Source organism: Podarcis gaigeae, assembly GCF_964106915.1.
Source record: "Podarcis gaigeae genome assembly, chromosome: 10".
Classification (NCBI taxonomy): domain Eukaryota; kingdom Metazoa; phylum Chordata; class Lepidosauria; order Squamata; family Lacertidae; genus Podarcis; species Podarcis gaigeae.
The window spans coordinates 4,675,355-4,698,267 of record NC_139686.1 but is presented as its reverse complement, the minus strand read 5'-3'; the positions used below and the strand labels follow the sequence as shown (position 1 = coordinate 4,698,267).

Sequence of the window (22,913 nt, the reverse complement as noted above, 5' to 3'; positions counted from 1 at the left end):
ACGGCGTTTGCGTGCGCTGCTCTGGTTCGCCAGAAGTGGCTTAGTCATGCTGGCCACATGACCCGGAAGCTGTACGCCGGCTCCCTCGGCCAGTAAAGCGAGATGAGCACCGTAACCCCAGAGTCATCTGCGACTGGACCTAATGGTCAGGGGTCCCTTTATCTTTACCTCGATAATATAATTATAAAATAATATAAAAGGAAAAACAAATCTGTCGAAATACGGTTAACGAAAACAGCACACAAATTAAAGAAATGTGAAAGTGGGGAAAAATCAAATCTATTGAAATAAGGTTAATAAAACACAACATTAAAAGCCCTTTCCTTAAAGAAAAAGTCAGTTCCCCCAAATCTGCCAGAATAAGACAATCTTTGCCTTCCGGCGAAAGGGCAGCTGGTCTGGCTTCCTTAGGAAGGGAGTTCCAAAGTTGCCTGGGGGCAGCCACCACTGAGAAGGCCACCCAAAGGTGTTTCGGTGCAAGCGGAATGGATATCTGACCATGGACCTCACCTTCGTCTCCTCTCCTTGCATGTCCCCCAAATCTTGCTCTGGAAGTTTGGGAAAGCCTTCAGCGTAGATTTGGGAGAAGAGGAAGGTGAAGTCTTGTTGTTTATTGCCTTGCTTGGGCCACGGGTCACGCCCAGCCAGCTTCTGAGCTGGGATTTTTAGCTCTGCCTGCGCAGTGAGAGAATCTGCCGACTCCCAGAAGGCAGCTGTGGGTGTCAGCGGGTGAATAAGCCTCTTCCGTGGGGTATTGCACAACGGCAGGCGCAGCACTTCCACCTTTTCCAGACAGGAGCAGGTGGAGGGGAAAGGCCTCTCAGGTACCAGCAACGATGACAAAGCCAAGAACACGCAGAGTCGTCGGACTGGCCTCCGCCATTGCCTGAGGGGGTGCAGGGAAGCCCAAATGTGTGCAAACAGCGGAGGGTGCTTTGTGCAAAACGTGGTTGGGAATTGTGATTAGCGAGTGGCGTCCCGGCTCAACCGTTAGGCGGACTTGGGCAGATGCCTCAGGCGGCAGATCCTGAGGGGCGGAGATGTTGTAGGACAGAGGGGTGCACAGCCATCTACCTCTTGGGTACAGTACGGGGCAGCTTCCCATTGCCTCTCTGGTCAGGGTTTGTACATGGAATGGGGAGCCCAACCTTGCAGATGTCGAGAGATTTTAATTTATTGGGCTCCGTGATCACTGCAGATGGTGACAGCAGCCGTGAAATTAAAAGACGCCTGCTTCTTGGGAGGAAAGCAATGACAAACCTAGACAGCATCTTAAAAAGCAGAGACATCACCTTGCCGACAAAGGTCCGTATAGTTAAAGCTCTGGTTTTCCCAGCAGTGATGTATGGAAGTGAGAGCTGGACCATCAAGAAGGCTGATTGCCAAAGAATTGATGCTTTTGAATTCTGGTGCTGGAGGAGACTCTTGAGAGTCCCATGGACTGCAAGAAGATCAAACCTCTCCATTCTGGAGGAAATCAGCCCTGAGTGCTCACTGGAAGGACAGATCGTGAAGTTGAGACTCCAAGACTTTGGCCACCTCATGAGAAGAGAAGACTCCCTGGAAAAGACCCTGATGTTGGGAAAGATGGAGGGCACAAGGAGAAGGGGATGACAGAGGATAAGATGGTTGGACAGTGTTCTCAAAGCTACCAGCATGAGTTTGACCAAACTGCGGGAGGCAGTGGAAGACAGGAGTGCCTGGTGTGCTCTGGTCCAGGGGTCACGAAGAGTTGGACACAACTAAATGACTCAACAACAACCACCCTAACAATAAGGTGGGTCCTAAAAACATACCCGCCAAGCATCAAAGACCAAGGTGAATAGATGTGTCTTCAGCATTTGCTAGAAGCTGTGCAATGAAGAAGCACCTCTTTGGGGAGGGAATTCCACGGCTTAGGGGCCACCACTGAGAAGGCCCTCTGAAGGTGGAGCAGCTACCAAGAGGGTAGTTCTCAGCCACCGAGAAGGTCTGTAGGGGTGGAGCAAGCCTTTCACGTATTTGCGGCCTGGGTTCCTTAAGGCTTTAAGCACCCATGTGAGCACCTTGAATACAAGAGCATTTTCCTACCAAGACTAAGCTGAACCGAATTCTTTGCAACGCCATCAAAATGAGACCACGTGCTCCGGTGACCTTCTCGAAATCGTCTCCTTGCATTCTTGGTGCTAAGCTCTCAATTTATGGTCCTGTGGACTGCCCTGAAGAGATTCTGAGGCTTAACCTCACAACAAGTCTCAGGCCCCGATCCCCTAACCAGTTCAGCCGGCATTACTCAGATTTCTGCAGCACCGAAACACCCTGACCTTGCCGCACGGGGTGCTGGAGATGTCTGTTTGCTTTAGGTCATTCGCCCTCACTTAATATCAACACTTTCAATTCAGCAGCAGTGCTGGACCCAAGATGGAAATAGTTTATTTCAAGCCCGCTGCAGAAAGTGCAATGAAGCCTAGTAGAAGGTATAATATTAATAACAATAACAATAATAATAATGATTTATTATTTATACCCTGCCCATCTGGCTGGGTTTCCCCAACCACTCTGGGTGGCTTGCAACAGAATATTAAAAACACAATACAGCATCAAACATTTAAAAACTTCCCTAAACAGGGCTGCCTTCAGATGTCTTTTAAAAGTAAGATAGTTGCTTATTGCCTTGACATCTGATGGGAGGGCGTTCCACAGGGCAGGTGCCACTACCGAGAAGGCCCTGTGCCTGGTTCCCTGTAAACTCACTTCTCGCAGGGAGGGAACCGGCAGAAGGCCCTCGGCGCTGGACCTCAGTGTCCGGGTAGAACGATGGGGGTGGAGACGCTCCTTCAGGGATTCTGGGCTGAGGCCGTTTAGGGCTTTCAAGGTCAGCACCAACACTTTGAATTGCGCTCGGAAACGTACTGGGAGCCAATGTAGGTCTTTCAGGACCGGTGTTATATGGCCTCAGCGGCCGCTCCCAGTCACCAGTCTAGCTGCCACATTCTGGATTAATTGCAGTTTCTGAGTTACCTTCAAAGGTAGACCCATGGAGAGTGCATTGCAGTAGTCCAAGCAGGAGATAACCAGAGCATGCACCACTCTGGCGATAAGGTCCACAGGCAGATAGGGTCTCAGCCTGTGTACCAGATGGAGCTGGTAAACAGCTGCCCTGGACACAGAACGGGACAGCTGTGAGTCCAAAATGACTCCCAGGCTGTGCACCTGGTCCTTCAGGGGCACAGTTACCCCATTCAGGACCAGTGAGTCCTCCATACCTGCCCGCCCCCTGTCCCCCAAAAATAGTCCTTCTGTTTCTGTCAGGATTCAACCTCAATTCGTTAGCAGCCATCCATCCTCCAACCGCTTCCAGGCACTCACGCAGGACCTTCACTGGTTCTGATTTAAGAGAGTGGTAGAGCTGGGTATCATCCGCACATTGATGAACACCCAGCCCAAACCCCCTGATGATCTCTCCCAGCGGCTTCATGTAGATGTTGAAAAGCATAGGTAGCGAGAACGCTACTAGCTCAGAGATGGAAGGAAGGAAGAAGTACCAACAAGAGAATGATGGCAGACGAAACTGATGGAGTATGCGGAGATGGGGAAACTGACGGGGAAGACCCAAAACCAGGAAGATCAAGTGTTTCTAAAAAGACTGGAGTAAATCCTTAATTTATTTAAAAGACCACTGCAAACACTTAAAATTATTGGCAGGGATGTAATGACACTTGCAATGTGGAATTAATTACGATAATTAATTAATTAACACGACGGGGTGAGTTCCCGTAAAGCGAGATGAGCGCCACAATCCCGTAATCTCTTTTGACTGGACTTAAATTTCCAGGGGTCCTTTACCTTTTTTTTTTTTAACCTTAATTAATAACAGATTTTTTTTTAACCTTAATTAATAACAGATGGGTAATGGTAAAAGATGCAGAAAACTTTATCTTAAATATGGAAGCCATGGAGGGAGGGAAGGAGGTCCAAAGCTTCAAAAGAACCTTTTGTTTTAATGTTTGAAATGGTTAAAGTTAAAATGTATAAAATTATGTAAAACTAATAAAATATGTTACCGTATTTTTTGCTCCATAAGACGCACCTTTTCCCTCCTCAAAAGTAAGGGAAAATGTCTATGCGTTTTATGGAGCGAATGCGTGGTCCCTGGAGCCGAATTGCCCAGGGGCGAAAAGCAGATCGTGCTTTTTCCCCCCTTTTGAAAGAGGGAAGGGGGTGTTGAAACAAAGCTGCTGAGCAGCTGATCGGCAAGCAATTGGGAGGGAGATAAGGGAGGCTAGCAAAAAAGGAGGCTGCCTGGGAGCGGGGAGGTAAAAGCACATGGATCCTCAGGATTTTTGCATTGGGTCACCCCAAATTCACCATCAGATCACATAGCATGGCCATGGCTACAGCCTGCACCCAAAAAACCATGCATCCACTGTTTTGTGGGGCCGCAATGGTGCAAAAACGTGGTTACAAAGCACGGATCCACATGGATCCTCAGTATTTTTGCATTGGGCTACCCCAAACTCACCGTCAAATCACATATCATGTCTGTGGCCACAGCATGAACCACAAAAATCATACATCCACTGTTTCATTCAGAATTTTTTTTTTCTTGTTTTCCTCCTCTAAAAACTAGGTGCATCTTATGGTCAGGTGCGAAAAATACGGTATATAAAAAAGAAGATGTCCGTCAGTGCCTGACATCTCTACCATCTGGAACTGCAATGCCTGGGGATCCAGCAACTCATCCTGTTGTCAATTTCTATCCTGCACAGTCAGAATGAATTTCAGGAACCAAAGAGTTGTATGGGAAATACGACTTTTGAGCCTCAGAATGGCAACATTTTGGCGACTGCAAGTCTGGTTTAAGGAGCCATTCGAACTGATATATCTGAGTTTCTAACACTGTGTCAATGTTGAGTGAACTGAGTTTGGCTCAGCTCTTCTCCTGTTGACGCGAACCCCACCCCAGATCTTAACTGGGGGGTCCACTGATGCAGGAGACTTCCCCCAATCCTATCCACATCCGGCCTTGTATAGCCAGGGCCGTCTTTAGACAGGGGTGCAAAAGGTGTGGGGCACCCGGGCGCTGAATTCTGGGGGGCGCCAGGCACCCACCGCTGAAGCCACCTATGCCCTTAACTATCTACCCATTATGAAATAATAATTAATTTTGATCAAGCTAGAAAAACAAAATACATATGTACCTAGGTATTACCGAAATGTACCGTATTTTTCGCCCTGTAGGATGCACTTTTTCCCCTCCAAAAATGAAGGGGAAATGTGTGTGCGTCCTATGGGGCGAATGCACCGACCCCTCTCGCTCTCCAGGCTTCGTGGACCTCGCAAGCAGCGGGAGCGCTCCCGCTGCTTGCGGAGAGTTGCCTGCATGCCGAAGCCTGCGTGCGCTGAGCTCAGCACGTCCAGGCTTCGCGGACCTCTCCGCAAGCAGTGGGAGCCAGCGCTGGGCTCTCACGGCTTGCAGAGAGCTGCCTGTTTGGGGGCTGGGGTTGGGGGAAGCTCGGGCCTCCCCCGCCCCAGCCCCGCACCTGGGGAAAAAATAATTCCCCCCCTTTATTTCCCCCCAAAAAAACTAGGTGCGCCTTATGGGATGGTGCGTCCTATAGGGAGAAAAATACAGTATACCTACTGTTTCACTAAAGGACTGTTTCACTAAAGGGAGCCGGCATACAGCTTCCGGGTCATGTGGCCAGCATGACTAAGCCGCTTCTGGCGGACCAGAGCAGCGCACAGAAACGCTGTTTATCTTCCCGCCGGACTGGTACCTATTTATCTACTTGCACTTTGATGGGCTTTCGAACTGCTAGGTTGGCAGGAGCAGGGACCGAGCAACGGGAGCTCACCCCATTGCGGGGATTCGAACCGCCGACCTTCTGATTGGCAAGTCCTAGGCTCTGCGGTTTAACCCACAGCACCACCCGCTGTGTAACACACCATAAAATCATGCTCTTTAAGATTGGGTTGCCGTATTTCAAAATGTCAAAAGAAAAAAGAGGGCAGTTTTTGAGCTATTTTTAAAGGAAATTCACCAAAATCTACACTTCTGACATGGCTTGCCATACGTCCAGATTTCCCAGGACATTCAAGCGATTTCCGCCTGAGCACTGTTACAGACGGCCAAATCCTGGCTATGTCCGGTAAATTTTGGACGTTTGGCAACCCTACTTTAAGACTGTCCATGTGTCCTGATTTTTTTATGCTGAAGGACCACTCCCAAGTTGATCAAACAGCCCTAGCAACATTACTGGAGAACATTACCGCCAAGCCAAAAACTTTGTATCAGATTTCTGCATTATTCCATGGGTCTGAGAAAGTGCCTTTTAAGTACAGAAACTGGTAACAGGGACAGAAATCAGCTTCTTCAGCATTTCAGCTTTGGCCAGAAAGCAAACTTCTAAGTCCTTGTGGTTGCGAAAACTGGCAATGCCTGGGCAAAATGTTGGAAGTCAGAGAGTCGTGGGGAACGGGAATGTTGAATTGACTTCATCGTCCCTTCCCCAGGATTAGCTGAAGCTGAAGAATTTTTTGCAAAATACCATATTTTTCGCTCTATAAGACGCACCAGACCACAAGACGCACCTAGTTTTTGGAGGAGGAAAACAAGAAAAAAAAATATTCTGAATTTCAGACGCCAGAAAAGCAAGAGGGATCGCTGCGCAGTGAAAGCAGCAATCCCTCTTGCTGTTCTGGCTTCTGGGATAGCTGCACAGCCTGCATTCGCTCCATAAGATGCACACACATTTCCCCTTACCTTTTAGGAGGGAAAAAGTGAGTCTTATAGAGCAAAAAATACGGTACGTAGATACGGGAATGTCATTGGCAGAATTATCGGCAGCCACAGGATTGGTTTCTCATTGCAGAGGAAGGGAAGTTTAATTGTGCAAGCAGAAGTCTGTTGCACAATGGGATTTCAGGACTGAGTGCAGCCCTGTCTGTTGTTGCTTCTTCTAAATAAAGCAATTTAGAAGAACATTCATAAACTACCAGCTTACAAAAAGGTATAATGGCAGAGATTCGAACGCAGACCTCCCAGGTTCTAGTCTGACACTCTAACCACGACACCACCCCAGCTTCCTAGACTTCTTCTTCTATGGAGCAGCTCATAAACCAAGTAGAAAATAAATATGGGGAAAGCAAAAATGTCCCTTCGGGGAGGATCTGAAATACAGTGGTGCCCCGCAAGGCGAATGCCTCGCAAGACGAAAAACCCGCTAGATAAAAGGGTTTTCCGTTTTTTGATGTGCTTCGCAAGACGAATTTCCTTATGGGCTTGCTTCGCAAGACGAAAATGTCTTGCGAGTCTTGCGGGTTTTTTTGCTCCCCCCCTTTTTCTAAGCCGCTAATAGCCTTTTAGCCGCTAAGCATTTAATAGCCGCTAATAGTACTAATCCGCTAAGCCGCTAATAGGGTTGCTTCGCAAGACAAAAAAACCGCTAGACGAAGAGACTCACGGAACGGATTATTTTCGTCTTGCGAGGCACCACTGTATTTCCCCTAAAGCTTCAAATTGCTTTATTTTGGATTGTGTCGTTTGATGTCTTCATGTGTTGTAAACCGAGATTTTTTTTGTTTCAAATATAAAGCAGAAATGGAATGAATAATCCTATTACAGTCACACTTTGGGTTACAGATGCTTTGGGTTTTGAGTTTGCGGGTTGTGCACTGCGCCAAACTAAGAAGTACCGGAACAGGTTACTTCCGGGTTTTGGTGCTCGCGCAGAAACACTAAATTGTGCTTTACGCGCGCACAGAAGCGCCAAATCGCAACCCGCGTGTGCGCAGACGTGGTGCTGTGGGTTGCGTCCACTGTATATATTTTTGGATGTTTGATATTTTACTATGTTTTATATATGCTGTAAGCCACCCGGAGTGGCTGGGGAAACCCATTCAGATGGACAGGGTATTATTATTATTAATAATAATAATAATAATAGTAATAGTAATTTATTTATCTATTTATTTTTAACAAAAGTCGCTGTGCTCCATTGTGACAAGCATAACCTAGGTTTAAGGTGCCATTTGGCGAATAGCTTAGATATCTGACAAACAGTCCCAGTTGTGCTGGCTGGAGCTGATTGGTGGTTTACAGAATCATAGAACTATAGAGTAAGAAGGGACCTCCAGAGTCATCTAGTCCAACCCTCTGCAATGCAGGAATCTCAGCTAAAGAATCACTGGCAAATGGCCACCCAACCTCTGATTAAAAACCTCCAAGGAAGGAGAGTCCACAACCTCCAGAAGGAGACCATTCCACTATCAGCTCTTACTGTCAGATAGTTCTTCCTGATGTTGAATCAGAATCTCCCTTCTTCTACCTAGAAGCCAAAACCCCTGCGATTTCAGTCCAAAACATGTGCAGAGTTGGGGAAACCAGGGTTATCTGAAGGAGAGTCTCCCCCCCCCATCATTCAGCCCGGACACCGAGGTCCAGCTCCAAGGGCCTTCAGGCGGTTCCCTCCCTGCGAGAAGCGAGGTTACAGGGAACCAGACAGAGGGCCTTCTCGGTGGTGGCACCCGCCCTGTGGAATGCCCTCCCGTCAGATGTCAAGGAAATACACAACTATCTGACTTTTAGAAGATATCTGAAGGCAGCCCTGCTTAGGGAAATATATATTAAAAATATTAAAAATTCCTTCCAGTAGCACCTTAGAGACCAACTAAGTTCGTTCTTGGTGTGAGCTTTCCTGATATCTGAAGAAGTGTGCATGCACACGAAAGCTCATACCAATAACAAACTTATTTGGTATCTAAGGTGCTACTGGAAGGAATGTTTTTATTTTGTTTCGACGACGGCAGACCAACACAGCTAACTTCCTGTAACCATACCTACTGAGTCAATCACCCATCTCCTACTACCCTCCTGAGAAAAACCTCACCCCACCCTCCCACTATATATACGGGTCTGGTGACTTCTATTTCAGTGTATCTGAAGAAGTGTGCATGCGCACGAAAGCTTATACAGTGGTACCTCAGGTTAAGAACTTAATTCGTTCCGGAGGTCCGTACTTAACCTGAAACTGTTCTTAACCTGAAGCACCACTTTAGCTAATGGGGCCTCCCACTGCTGCCGTGCCGCTGGAGCACAATTTCTGTTCTCATCCTGAAGCAAAGTTCTTAACCTGAGGTACTATTTCTGGGTTAGCGGAGTCTGTAACCTGAAGCGTATGTAACCTGAAGCGTATGTAACCCGAGGTACCACTGTACCAAGAGCAAACTTAGTTGGTCTCAAAGGTGCTACTGGACATTTTTTTTTAATTTTTAATTTTTTTAGATATCTTGACTGCGTCAGACCAACATGGCTACCTCCCTAAATCTGTTTAGGGAAGTTTTTGATGTTTTTCTGTTTTATCGCTTTATTATTATTATTAATATTCTTTGGGGAGCTGCCCAGAGTGGCTGGGGAAACCCAGCCAGATGGGCATGGTATGGTATGTATGTATGTATGTATGTATGTATGTATGTGAAGACAGCATCTTAAAAAGCAGAGACATCACCTTGCCAACAAAGCTCCGTACAGTTAAAGCTGTTTGCCGAAGAATGGATGCTTTTGAATTCTGGTGCTGGAGGAGACCCTTGAGAGTCCCAAGGACTGCAAGAAGATCAAACTGATCCATTCTGAAGGAAACCAGCCCTGAGTGCTCACTGGAAGGACAAATCCTGAAGCTGAGGCTCCAGTACTTTGGCCACCTCATGAGAAGAGAAGACTCCCTGGAAAAGACCCTGATGTTGGGAAAGATGGAGGGCACAAGGAGAAGGGGGCGACAGAGGACGAGATGGTGGGACAGTGTTCTCGAAGCTACCAGCATGAGTTTGACCAAACTGCGGGAGGCAGTGGAAGACAGAAGTGCCTGGCGTGCTCTGGTCCAGGGGGTCACAAAGAGGCGGACACGACTAAACAACAACAACATGTATGTATGTATGTATAAATTTATATCTCTTTAGTTTCAAAAGAAAGAAGATGCAAGCGAAAGGGAGGTGCACAGCTGCATCGGGCTGAGCCGCCCCCATAAAAATTGACCTCCCCACACTTATTTCGAGCTCCTCTATACAATCCCAAACAAAACACGCAAAGCCCATGGGCATCCTTCCTCAATTCCATCCTGAACAAACAGCCCTGAAATCAGTGCACTTCTCTTCCCTCCAAACTCAGTATGCCTCCCGCCCCTTCCCACCTTCAGTTTCGTCCTAAGCATCATAAAAAGGAGAGAGCGAAAAAGAGAGGGTTAGGGAGATAAGCATCTCAGGGATGGTTTAGAAATCCTTTGCCCGTAATCTCTACTGCCTGGGGACAGGAGACTGCAAGGAAAGGTGACCTTCTCTGCGTCACCTTCCAGCCCCCCAAGTGCCGTGCGCCGGTTCCACGGCAAAGCGGCCAAACCGGCTGCAGGCCTCGCCCCGCCGGCCGTGACTCAGGCAGCGGCACTGCCTTCCAGCTGTGTCAGGGGTCCTTTGCCAGGGGGTGGCACCGCCAGGAGTCTTTAGGGCTTTGTTCTAGGGCAGGGGGTTGGGGGTCTCTGGCCTAGGCGGGCCCCAAACGCGACCCTCGGGACTCGTTCATCTGGCCCTCTGCCGTCCCCGATCCACAGCACGTGGTTTTCCTTACGGGAAATTTGTATGCATCTGCATTGCAGGTGAGATGCATTTTCCCCTCCAGCGGAGATTTTGCTTAGTTAACCTGTGGAACTCCCTCCCACAACGGGAGGCAGCGATGGCCATCAACTCTGATTGCCTTAAAAAGGGAATAGGATATGGAGAGAGGTGGGATAGTTCAGTCGGTAGAGCATGGGACTCTCAATCGAAGGGCGGTGGGTTTGAGCAAAAGGGGGTTGGGATAGATGACCCTTGGGGTCCCAACTGACAATTCTATGATTCTGCAACACATTCAGGGAGGAAAAGGCTATTGATGGCTGCCAGCCATGATATTTTATGCTCTGCCTCCACTGTCAGAGGCAGCAATACTCACGAATGCTCCTGGAAACCCCAAGAGGGGAGAGGGGTTCGTGTTCGAATCCTGCACGTGGGTTTATCATGGGGGCATCTGGTTGTGGGAACAGGATGCTGGACTAGTTAAGCTCCCGGCCTGATCCTGCAGGCTCTTCTAGACAGGGGAGAGGGGCTATTGCCTTGCCTTGCTCTTGTTATGGGTTTTTATTATGCGTTTTGTGGTTTCTATATTGTCTTTTTATGCTGTGAACCGTCCTGAGATCTATGGATGGGAGGCAATTTAATTAATAAATAATAATAATAAACCCTGAATATTGACAAAACTTTCATATCGCACTCAGTTCCAGTAATGCACCCCCAAAGACGGGAGAGGGGGGAAACTAGGAACCAAAAATAGTGTTTGTGTTCTGGGGCCTGGTTAATTAATTCTAGGACTGATCCTAGTTTAAATTAAATCATCCCGGATTACAATAGATAGCCTAGCCATGCAGCCTGTCCACTGAGCTTTTCCCAAATAAAAAGTGTGTCGATTGGGATGATCTCCTCTTAATCCCAAATCCTGCGGCAGTGTCAGATAGTTTGGGATCTTTGGAAAGGAGAAGAAGCCATGCTGGAAAGGTCAAAGATATGTCAACCTGTTAAGATTATGCATATGCAGTGGTACCTCGGGTTACAGACGCTTCAGGTTACATACGCTTCAGGTTACAGACTCCGCTAACCCAGAAATAGTACCTCGGGTTAAGAACTTTGCTTCAGGATGAGAACAGAAATTGCGCGGTGGCAGCAGGAGGCCCAATTAGCTAAAGTGGTAAAGGTAAAGGGACCCCTGACCATTAGGTCCAGCTGTGACCGACTGGCGCTGTGGCGCTCATCTCGCTTTATTGGCCGAGGGAGCCGGCGTACAGCTTCCGGGTCATATGGCCAGCATGATTAAGCCGCTTCTGGAGAACCAGAGCAGCGCACGGAAACGCCGTTTACCTTCCCGCCAGAGTGGTACCTATTTATCTACTTGCACTTCGTGCTTTCGAACTGCTAGGTTGGCAGGAGCAGGGACCGAGCAATGGGAGCTCACCCCGTCGCAGGGATTTGAACTGCCGACCTTCTGATTGGCAAGTCCTAGGCTCTGTGGTTTAACCCACAGCGCCACCCGTGTCCGTTATTCAGCATACATCAGGACAAAAGGAAAACATGTCTTCTCCCCTTCGTGTCCAAAGCAAAACACCATAAGCAAAAGCTATACACAAACGGACGTTCCCAGCAAGCTGTGCTGGAGTGTAAACAGGCATGTGACACACAACAATCATGCCTGTTCCTTAAGGTGGAACGGAATATCCCAACTGAAGGGATCGGAGGATCATCTAGTCCAACCCCCTGAAATGCAGGAATCATTTGCCCAATGTGGGGCTCGAACCCAGGACCGTGAGACCAACTCCTCGCACCGACTGAGCTATTCTGACATAGATGCAGCCATCTTTCCCATCCTTAAAGGAAGCTGCTAGAGTCGGTGTTCTGGGCTGGCCAGACTTCTTTCGAATTAGGAGACACGGCCAGAACAGGGACTCTTGCAAACATGCAACCGAAGCGAGACTCCGCTAAGGGCATGGAATTTGCCTGCTCTGAAACAAGAACGTTTTTCTGGGGCAAAGTGAAAGTTGGTTTTGATTTTGGAAAAGGCACATTCTTCTGCAATGCGAGGCTTGAGAAACGCTTCCTGTCCTGTTGCCCAGCAACGATTGGCTGATCTCCATCCCTATCCCAAGATCTAAATCAGGGGTCAGCAAACTTTTTCAGAATGGGGCCGGTCCATTGTCCCTCAGACCTTGTGGGGGGCCGGACTATATTTTGAAAAAAAATTAAATTAACGAATTCATATGCCCCACAAATAACCCAGAGATGCATTTTAAATAAAAGGACACATTCTACTCATGTAAAAACATGCTGATTCCTGGACTTAGAAGGCAACTGGGCCAGATCCGGCACACAGGCATTAGGTTGCCTACATATTATCTAAATTGCAGCAAACAAGGCGTTCCTTCAGGCCTCTAGACCTTTTCTGATCATTTTGCTGTCTGCCGCCTCTGAGAAAGTTTCTCTTCTGCTATTCCAAACTGCCCCTCCAGTTTGCATCTCATTACCGGTCCTGCCTAAATGAAAAAAAAAGAACTGTCTCACTTCCGCTCCTGCAAATCTGAGCCGTTTGAGCAAAAACATCCCAGTGGAGTTCGCTACTGAAATCCAATTCAGTCTGCATTTCAAGGCAAACCGATCTAATCTGCCCTCTACACAAACCGATCTAATCTGCCCTCCTTCGAAATCCGCCCTTGTCCGGGTTTTTTGAAATGTGGTTCCCCAGTAATGTGGACGAAAGCATAAAGGTTAAACGTACGTTAGTGGAAAAAAATGCCGGAAAAATAAATAAATAAAAATGCAGCGAGAGGCAGTGTGGCGTAGTGGTTAGAGGGTTTGACTAAGAAGGCCTGGGAGCGACTGGGGGCTCAAATCCACACTCACCAATGCAACTCATGGAGTGACCCCCTGGGCAAGTCGCGGCCTCTCAGTGTAGCCTATCCCACAGGGTTTTTGTGAGGATAAATGGGGAGGAAGTAGAAAGCTGGGATATAAACATAATAAATAAGTAATATTACAGGAAACTGCTTTGCGAGGAAGTATTTGTTGTTGTTTAGTCGTGTCCGACTCTTCGTGACCCCATGGACCAGAGCGAGGAAGTATATTCTAGGCAAAAAAGGGCCTATTAAGAAAAATTCACACTTAAAATGCTGCTGAATGTGGAGAACAGAACTTAATACAGTGGTACCTCTGGATGCGAACGGGATCCGTTCCAGAGCCCCGTTTGCATCCTGAGTAGAACGTAACACGCGACTGCGCATGTGCAGGTCGTGTTTTGCCGCTTCCGCGCATGCGCGTGACGTAATTTTGAGCGTAACCTGAAAACGCTTAGCCTGTTGAAAAAGATGTTGAAATATACGTTCGTTAAAAAACCAGAAGCCTTTCTATTAGGAATGGTAGGAAATGAAATCAATAAGAGAGACTGTAAACTGTTTCAATATGCAGTGACTGCCGCAAGGTTACTTCTGGCCCAAAGATGGAAACAGGAAGAAATTCCAACAGTGGAAGAATGGAGAAGGAAATTGACCGAATATGCAGAACTGGACAAATTGACTGGGAAGATTCGAAACCAGAAAGACCAAAAGTTTATCGAGGACTGGGGAAAATTTACAGAATATCTGAAAAATATATGTGATACACAGACAACGCTTGTTGGTTTTGAAGAGACTCTGTGAAATAGTAAGAAATACTGCAAAAAAGAGAGTAAAAGGAAAAGGAGTGGGGAAAGGCAATATCATGTTTAGATATGCATTAATAAATAGAAATTTTTCGAAAGATTGACAGAGAAATTGAGGGAAGTCAAAAATTGAAGCATGAGTGTAAAATAATTTGTTGACTGTATAAAACTTGTTTGGAAAATGAATAAAAAATATTTAAAAAAGAAAAAAAGAAAACGCTCAACCTGAAGTATGTTTAACCCGAGGTATGACTGTATGACGGCGTTTCCATGCGCTGCTCTGGTTCGCCAGAAGCGGCTTGGTCAGTAAAGCGAGATGAGCGCCACAACCCCAGAGTCGGCCACGACTGGACTTAATGGTCAGGGGTCCCTTTACCTTTTATGACTGTATTGGAAAACCGAAAAATCGACAGAAACCAGAATTTGACAAATGCCCCCTGTTTGCAGCCCAAGTATTTATATGCAAAGACTGCTGCCTCAGACCCTTAGTCAAGTTCGGCATTCCATCATGCATGTATTTTGTGTTTTCATCTTGTACTTTTATGCTGTGAACCGACTTGCGATCTAGAGATGAAAGGCAGTATACAAAGGTCATAAAACAACAGCAACAACAGCAACAGTACACAGTCAGATGCCTTGAGGACACCCGCAAGCGGCGAAGGAAGGCAAAAGCCCCCCCCCCCCAATTCATCCCCCTGCAATTGATACTCGGAGGTAGACTTCTCTTGAACATGGAGGCTCTATGGCTAATAGCCACTGATAGGCTTATCCCCTAATCCAGGGGTGCTCAAACTTTTTTCAAAGAGGGCCAGATTTGATAGAGTGAACGTGCGTGAGGGCCGACCAACATTGTTGAGCTTTTTAAAGGATTGAGCTTTTTTTTACGATTTTACCCCAAAGTTTTTGAGCTTTTTTTTAGGATTGAAGTTTCTGGGCTTTTTAAAAAGGATTTTACCCCAGGACATATACTGCCACAGGCCCCCGAAACAGACTTTGGGCATGCCTGCCCTAATCCTAACCCAACCCATGCAATCCATAAGTTCATTTTGTGTTTGAAGATCCGCTTGCACTCAATGCGCGGTTGCACAAACGCCTACTCTGAAGGGGCAGCAGCGGGGAGAAAATTCCGCTTCCTTGCCCTGCCTGCCCCCCTCTCCACCAGTTAGCCATTGGCCGGGGTCAAAACTGGCAAAAGAATGGACTGAAACCAAAAGCGATCCCATCCTTCGGCAAAAGTTTGCCTTTCCAGGGTTTGAGAGGTAGATTGCCTTAGCCTCCAGATTAAGCAGGAGAAGGGATTGCATCACAAAATCTACAATTATTAACACATGAAGGCATCAAAGTGAGAGGATTCAGTGGGTGAGATTAGATATAACCCAATTATGTGGACCAGTAGATAAGCCTTGAATTTGGGACAGGAGCTCCGGGTTCAAATCCAGTTCCTCTAACCATTTCCTTCCCCTCGGTTTCCCAAATGTAAAGCAGAAATTTTATTCTATTTTTATTTGTTAAATGTGTTTGCCACCCTTCATCTATATATTTCAGGGCACCTCACAACATAATCTCAGTGACCAGAGTGGCAGTTCAAGAGCAAATGTCGGAAATGATTTCCAAAGCGCTTTGCAATCTTAAAAGGGATCTCACACACATATATTTTTTTAAAAAAAACATGTATTTACAAACCAGCCGTGCTCCCGGCGCAAAGCCCTTCAGGATGACCTTGCGTTTGCGCCTGCTGTTTATTAATTTTTTGAAAAAATTATTCGTCTACTGAACAGATCCCAGGAAAGTTTGCAGTGATTCAAATACGAGCCGAGCGAAACCGTTGCCCAAGTCCACAGGGCCAGATCAAAACCCACAATGCAATACTCAAAAGGCCTGGGAAAGGGTTCTGACTGGTGTCTAACAATCGCAAGGCTGGCGCCCTTTTTAATTCTGCTCAAAGATCACAAGGATTTCCATTGCAAAGCAAAACAAAAACAAACCCCTTTTCTGCATAGCTGAGAGGAGAGGAACAAGCAAGGTGTCAGAGAGCGTAGACTCACAGTGCAAACCTCTGATTTCATCAGGGACCATTAAGAAAGACAATATGGGCAGATAGAACAGACCGACCCGTCTCCTTCTCCCAGACGCCACCAGAATCCCTTTATTTCGACCCAGAGGGTACAAGGTTGGGAAAGGTGCAGTTATGCACAGCTACAACCATACTGTACTTTCCTGGGTATTCTTGTTGCTGTTATTTATTGATTTATGACTCGCCTTCTACGTTTCATAGAATAGTAGAGTTTGAAGGGACCCCAAGTAGCATCTAGTCCAGACCCCTGTAATGAGGGAATTTTTTTTGCCCAACATGGGGCTCCAACCCACGACAAGGCCGTTTACCAACACGCCTTGAAATAGCGCAAAAAAAAAAAAAATTAATTTTCTTAAAAACAAAACAAGATTCAAATACAAACTCGATAAGTCATCCTTCCAACACACCAATTCTGGGGTCCGTTTGTTTTGCTTAACAAAATACTCTAGGCTGAAAATCTGCCTCTGTTTCCATGCCCAGTTGAACACAGCTGAACAATTCCGTTTTGTTTAAGAAGAACTAAATTCTTTCCGCTATGAACTACTTCAAACCTCGAACGTATGTTTCCTGCATTAGGATGGTCAAGGCTCAAAGGCGATGTCTGGAGCCCAGCAAAACAGGGACAAGCTCACCAAAGAGGAGGCAATACTCTGGAAGGGACCGTGGGGTCATCTAGTCCAACCCGCTGCCTGCAGGGCTCTTTGGCCCAATGTGGCTCTTGAACCCACAACCCTGACCCGAAGAGTATCATGCTCTAAATCGGAGAGGAGTTGGAATGGCTCTCCCGGGGTCATCTAGTCCAGCCTCCTGAAATGCAGGAGAGTTTTCCGTTTTTTGAAAAGGAAGATTTTAAAGAGCACCCATAATTTTTGGCACGGGGAACACCCACAAACACACACAGACATAAAGAGGACTCTGGGTGCTTGTTGTTGGAAGGAGAGGGAGAAAAATGCAAGGGATTGGGGGGGAGGGATAGCTCAGTTAGCAGTAGGGAATAGGACTTATCAGGGCTGCGAGTTTGAAACCCGCATCGGGCAAAAGATTCATGCCTTGCAGGGCAGGTTGGACTAGATGACCCGGGTGGGTCCCTTCCAACTTTACCATTCAGTGATTCTGTCCATTCTCCCACCACCCAAACCAAGGAGCCCCCAAACACACCGTGGGCGTAGCCAGGATTTATGTTAAAGAGGGGGCAGGTAGCCAGGAATTACAATTTATTACAATTTATTACCCACCTGCCCATATCCTCTCTCTGGCGTTGCCTAGCAGATTCGGAAGGAAATATCTCAACAGAAGTTTGTTGAAACAGCAGTTGCTACAAATTACTTTCTCTTGACCCCAAAACAAACTTCAACTTTTAATTAAATATTGTATTGACTTGATTTGGGCGGAGGAGGCAGCTGCCCCCTGGCTACGCCCATGCCCCCCCCCCCCGACCAACCGATTGGCAAGAGACGAGGTGCCCACCTGGGAGAAAGGAGGCGCCGTCGAGGGAGGACGCGGCGCTCTTTTCGGGGTGCCAGGCGCCGTCGGTTCTCCCCCGGAACCCCCTGCTCTTCCTCTCCGTCCTCCTCCCGGGCTTGGCAAGGGCTGAGATCCGCCAGCCTCCAAGCCAGGCGAGCCGAGTCTCCGCAGAAGCAGCTGTCCCTGGCGCGCTCCTGGGGCGCGCAGCTTCCGCGGGGAGGAGCCGCGCCGCCCCCGCGGCCAGCGGCGGGGCCGGCGCAGGTGCCTCCCTTCCGGGACCAATGGCAGCAGCAGCTGCAGCAGCAGGAGGAGGAGTTGCGCACACCTGGAGGAAGCCGGGCCCCCTCACCTGGCCAGCGCGCACTCACCTGGGCGCATCCCCTCGGAGCCTGCAGCTCATGTCCCGCACCAAGGAGACTTCTCCGCAGGACCAGACACGGTGGCGTCGAGTTACCTACCTCTCACCTGGCCGGGGAGGTCTCTCTGTGCGCCTCACCTGAGCCAGGGCCCTTACCTGTCCCGGACCACGCCCCTCCGGGCTCTCCGGGCTCTCCCCACCTTCCATCAGCCAGGACGCAGCCCCGGGCCTGCGCGCCCTTGGCTGCAGGGTGCTCAGATCCAAACTTTTTGCAAAGATGAAATGAACATGCGTGAGGGTTGACCGAAGTTATTGACGTTTTTTTTCAGGATTGAAGTTGTTGAGCTTTTTTTGGTGATTTTACCCCAGGAAATAAACTGCCAGGGACCAGATTAACTATTAGTAGGAGTAAAGGTAAAGGGATCCCTGACCATTAGGCAGTGGCGTAGCGTGGGGGGTGCAGAGGGGGCCGGCCACACCGGGCGCAACATCTGGGGGTTAGGGTTAAGGGGCGCAAATCCACGGGTGAGGGGGCACATCCCCTTCTCCTTGTGCCCTCCATCTTTCCCAACATCAGGGTCTTTTCCAGGGAGTCTTCTCTTCTCATGAGGTGGCCAAAGTCTTGGAATCTCAGCTTTAGGATCTGTCCTTCCAGTTAGCACTCAGGGCTGATTTCCTTAAGAATGGAGAGGTTGGATCTTCTTGCAGTCCAGGGGACTCTCCAGAGTCTCCTCCAGCACCAGAATTCAAAAGCATCAATTCTTTGGCGATCAGCCTTCTTTATGGTCCAGCTCTCACTTCCCTACATCACTACTGTGAAAACCATAGCTTTAACTATACGGACCTTTGTTGGCAAGGTGATATCTCTGCTTTTTAGGATGCTGTCTAGGTTTGTCATCACCTTTCTCCCAAGAAGCAGGCGTCTTTTAATTTCGTGGTTGCTGTCACCATCTGCCGTGATCATGGAGTCCAAGAAAGTAAAATCTCTCACTGCTTCCATTTCTTCCCCTTCTATTTGCCAGGAGGTGATGGGACCAGTGGCCATGATCTTTGTTTTTTTAATGCTGAGCTTCAAACCATATTTTGCGCTCGCCTCTTTGACCCTCATTAAAAGGTTCTTTAATTCCTCCTCACTTTCTGCCATCAAGGTTGTGTCATCTGCATATCAGAGGTTGTTGATATTTCTTCCGGCAATCTTAATTCCGGCTAGGGATTCATCCAGCCCAGCCTTTCACATGATGAATTCTGCATATAAGTTAAATAAGCAGGGAGGCAATATACAGCCTTGTCGTACTCCTTTCCCAATTTTGAACCAATCAGTTGTTCCATATCTAGTTCTAACTGTAGCTTCTTGTACCGCATAGAGATTTCTCAGGAGACAGATGAGGTGATCAGGCACTCCCATTTCTTTAAGAACTTGCCATAGTTTGCCGTGGTCGACACAGTCAAAGGCTTTTGCATAGTCAATGAAGCAGAAGTAGATGTCTTTCTGGAACTCTCTAGCTTTCTCCATAATCCAGCGCATGTTTGCAATTTGGTCTCTGGTTCCTCTGCCTTTTCTAAATCCAGCTTGCACTTCTGGGAGTTCTCGGTGGGAAGTTAAAAGAGGCTTTAACAAAAACAAGGAGAAGGGTCCACTTTCTCTCTGTGGCGATGCAGTGTCTGGAATAAGTCAGGGGGTTGCTGCCTTTTCTGTTCTGCACAACAGGCAGAAATCCAACTGGTGAAAAGGAAGGGACATTTTATCATATGTGGTGGGGTTGTAATGTAATTTTTAAAAATTGGGAAATGATATACAACGAATTGAAGAAAATGTTCCATTTAACATTTGTTTAAAAACATGTAGCATTTTTGTTAGGGATTGTAGGGAAAGATCTGCAAAAAAAAGCTGAAAAACATCTTCATGTATGCAACAACGGCCGCAAGAGGCCTAATAGCACAAGGATGGAAGACTGAAGAAACCCCAACTAAAGAATCATGGCAAGAAAAATTGATGGACTATGCAGAACTGGCAAAATTGACATATAAACTACTGGACAAGGATAACTGTGATTTTAAAGATGAATGGGAACCCTTTACATAGTATTTGAAGACGCAACAAAGCGAACTGGACTCCTTGACTGGCTTTGAATAAACATTGGTGATGCTCCTCCCAACATGGAAAAATATGACACCGTACATATGAACTGTATATGTTGCACATACTGGACTTTGTTGTTGTTTAGTCATTTAGTCCTGTCCTTTACGATAGGAAACAAAAAGTAAAATTTTCACATTTATTATCATTCAGCCTGTTGCACTTTGTGTATCGTGACAACTGTATTTGCATAGCAAGGAATTGAACTTGCTTTGACTCCCAGCATGGAAGCAAAATGATGTTGATGAGAAATGAGGACAACACCTAGCCTTATTAATTCATCAACGCGCGAAATTTGTATCCCGCCTTTCCCAGCAGGGTCTGAATGCCAACTTCACCACGATTTTGCTGCATCACCTACGAAATGTTTGATTGCTTTGGATTTATTTTGAGAGAGAGAGAGAGAGAATATCAATGGTTACTAGCCACAATGGCCATGCTCTGCTTCCACAACCCAAGGAGGGTAGAATCTTGGGTTTGAATCCTGCTTGTTGGGCACTGTGAGAACAGGATGTTGGGCTCGATGGGCATTGGGCTTAATCCAAGAGGCGGCTCTTACGTTTTCATCGGGTCCCTTATGGGCTCAGCCTTTCCACTGCCTCACCTGAAGACGCAGAACTGGTTGTCAACACCATCCTGATGACTCCTGACTCCAATCTCGGGATGACTTGGCTCGGTAGTTTCATGCATACTGAAGATGTGTCATCAGTCAGTTTTAATTCTTGTAACATTTTAAATCCTTTTATTTATGATGCTGGACAGCCAGCCTGGGCTCCTTCGGGAAGGCGGGAGGGAGAAACGTTGAAGAAATAATAATGAAAGATTTATTTTAGGGGATGGTCACAGGGTGGGTCACAATGAGCCTAATATATAAAACAATCGCACCCACCTAAACACAAGAAACTAATACACATGTCCCCCACTGTAGGGAAAGTGCTGGACATCTGCTTTGCATGTAGAAGGTCTTGGGTTCAAACCCCAGCTCCTCCAGGTTACTGTTGAGAGAGATTCCCTGTCTGAAATTCCAGTCATCAATGCCAACATTACGGGGCTAGATGGGTCAGAATCTGACTCAAGGTAAGTCAACTTCTATTTTCCTATTTCTTCATATGCTAAAATACCTTAACCAGCAGACCAAATTTCTGCAACAATTAAAAATTACAGGTTTCGACTCGCTGCCAAGGGACGCGGGTGGTGCTGTGGGTTGAACTACAGAGCCTAGGATTTGCTGATCAGAAGGTCGGCGGTTCGAATCCCCATGACGGGGTGAGCTCCTGTTGCTCGGTCCCTGCTTCTGCCAACCTAGCAGTTCGAAAGCACCTCAAAGTGCAAGTAGATAAATAGGTACTGCTCCGACGGGAAGGTAAACGGCGTTTCAGTGTGCTGCTCTGGTTCGCCAGAAGCAGCTTAGTCATGCTGGCCACATGATCCGGAAGCTGTACTCCGGCTCCCTCGGCCAGTAAAGTGAGATGAGCGCCACAACCCCACAGTCGGCCACGACTAGACCTAATGGTCAGGGGTTCCTTTACCTTTACTCGGTGCCAAGAGCTCCCCAGTGCCAGGTGCCAGCCTAATCCCCAGGGGGAAAGTGTTTCCATGACCCAGGTGCTACCACCGAGAAGGCCCTGCTTCGAGGTATGGATTTCAGTGAGCAATGGTTTGGCCATGTGTATCTGAAGAAGTGTGCATGCACACGAAAGCTCATACCAAGAACTGACTTAGTTGGTCTTTAAGGTGCTACTGGAAGGAATTTTTTTTGTTTTGACAATGGTTTGGCCAGAAAGTCTTCCCCGAATCTTTTCTTAGTGGCTTCTCTGATGTATTGCTTTGCATTTGGGGTTTTCAGACTTGTACATATGTTTTTCTGTTAAAAATCACCTTGTTGAGTTTTCAGGACCATAACATCTCACGCTCCTGTACCAGTTAGCACTCACATGGGTTCCTTCTGTGCTCTGTGATCGCCACAACACCTTCAAGGGCTGCCACATTTAGACTGCATTGCAGTAATGAAGCATGGGGGTTGGAAACTATCTCCAGGCCAGATCTTCTCCCCCCAGGCCAGAACCAGCCTTGTCCCACACCCTCCTTGAGGGTTTTTGCCTGGACAGATAAGGCCCTTTCTGTGGCTGGACAGAGAGGGAAGGAAGGGAGTTGGACTAAAAGATTTGGTGGATGATGGACTATATGGAACTTGCCGAACTGACCGGGAGACTCCGAGACCAGAGAGAAGAGACGGTGGAAGAAGATTGGAAAAAGTTTAAAGAATATCTGAAAAAAATATGTTAATATTTAAATCTTAGAATAGCTTTGGAAGTGGATATAGGCTGTAGGCTGAAAAGTAGAAAATAGTGTATTTTAAAACAGTATTATTTGTAAGTGATAACATGTGAAGATTTTTATGGTAAAAGTAAGCGTGATTTTAAAAAATGGTTAAAAATTATGATATATGTAAACTGCTAAAGATGAGGTAAAATGAAAATCAGATAGGGGGGGACTTGGGGAAGCCCACCTAACAATGTTTAGAAAAAATAAGGATAAGATAAGAATTTGTTTGTATTGTTTGTTTTTTTCTGTTTGTGTTGTTTAGTTGTGTTATAAAATAAATTAATTTTTTTGGAAAAACATAGATGATTTGCTT

General features: G+C 47.1%; 1 protein-coding gene and 1 long non-coding RNA gene across 3 annotated transcripts in view; one reads left to right on the top strand and one right to left on the bottom strand.

Moving 5' to 3' along the window:
• The window catches only part of IRF5 (interferon regulatory factor 5), a 50,528-nt gene extending 32,491 nt beyond the window's left edge, over window positions 1-18,037 (bottom strand). Inside the window, exon 1 of one of the 2 annotated variants that reach the window (XM_083700511.1) lies at window positions 17,784-18,037. The gene's annotated coding sequence lies outside the window, so the exon portion shown is untranslated. The remainder of the gene's footprint in view (window positions 1-17,783) is intronic. The other variant, XM_083700512.1, reaches the window with a different exon arrangement.
• Window positions 18,038-21,732: 3,695 nt separating this feature from the next.
• LOC310826367 lies at window positions 21,733-22,831 on the top strand. The gene is made up of 2 exons (XR_014555795.1): window positions 21,733-21,942; window positions 22,056-22,831. It is a non-coding gene; the product is annotated as an uncharacterized lncRNA (long non-coding RNA).
• The last annotated feature ends 82 nt before the right edge of the window (window positions 22,832-22,913 follow it).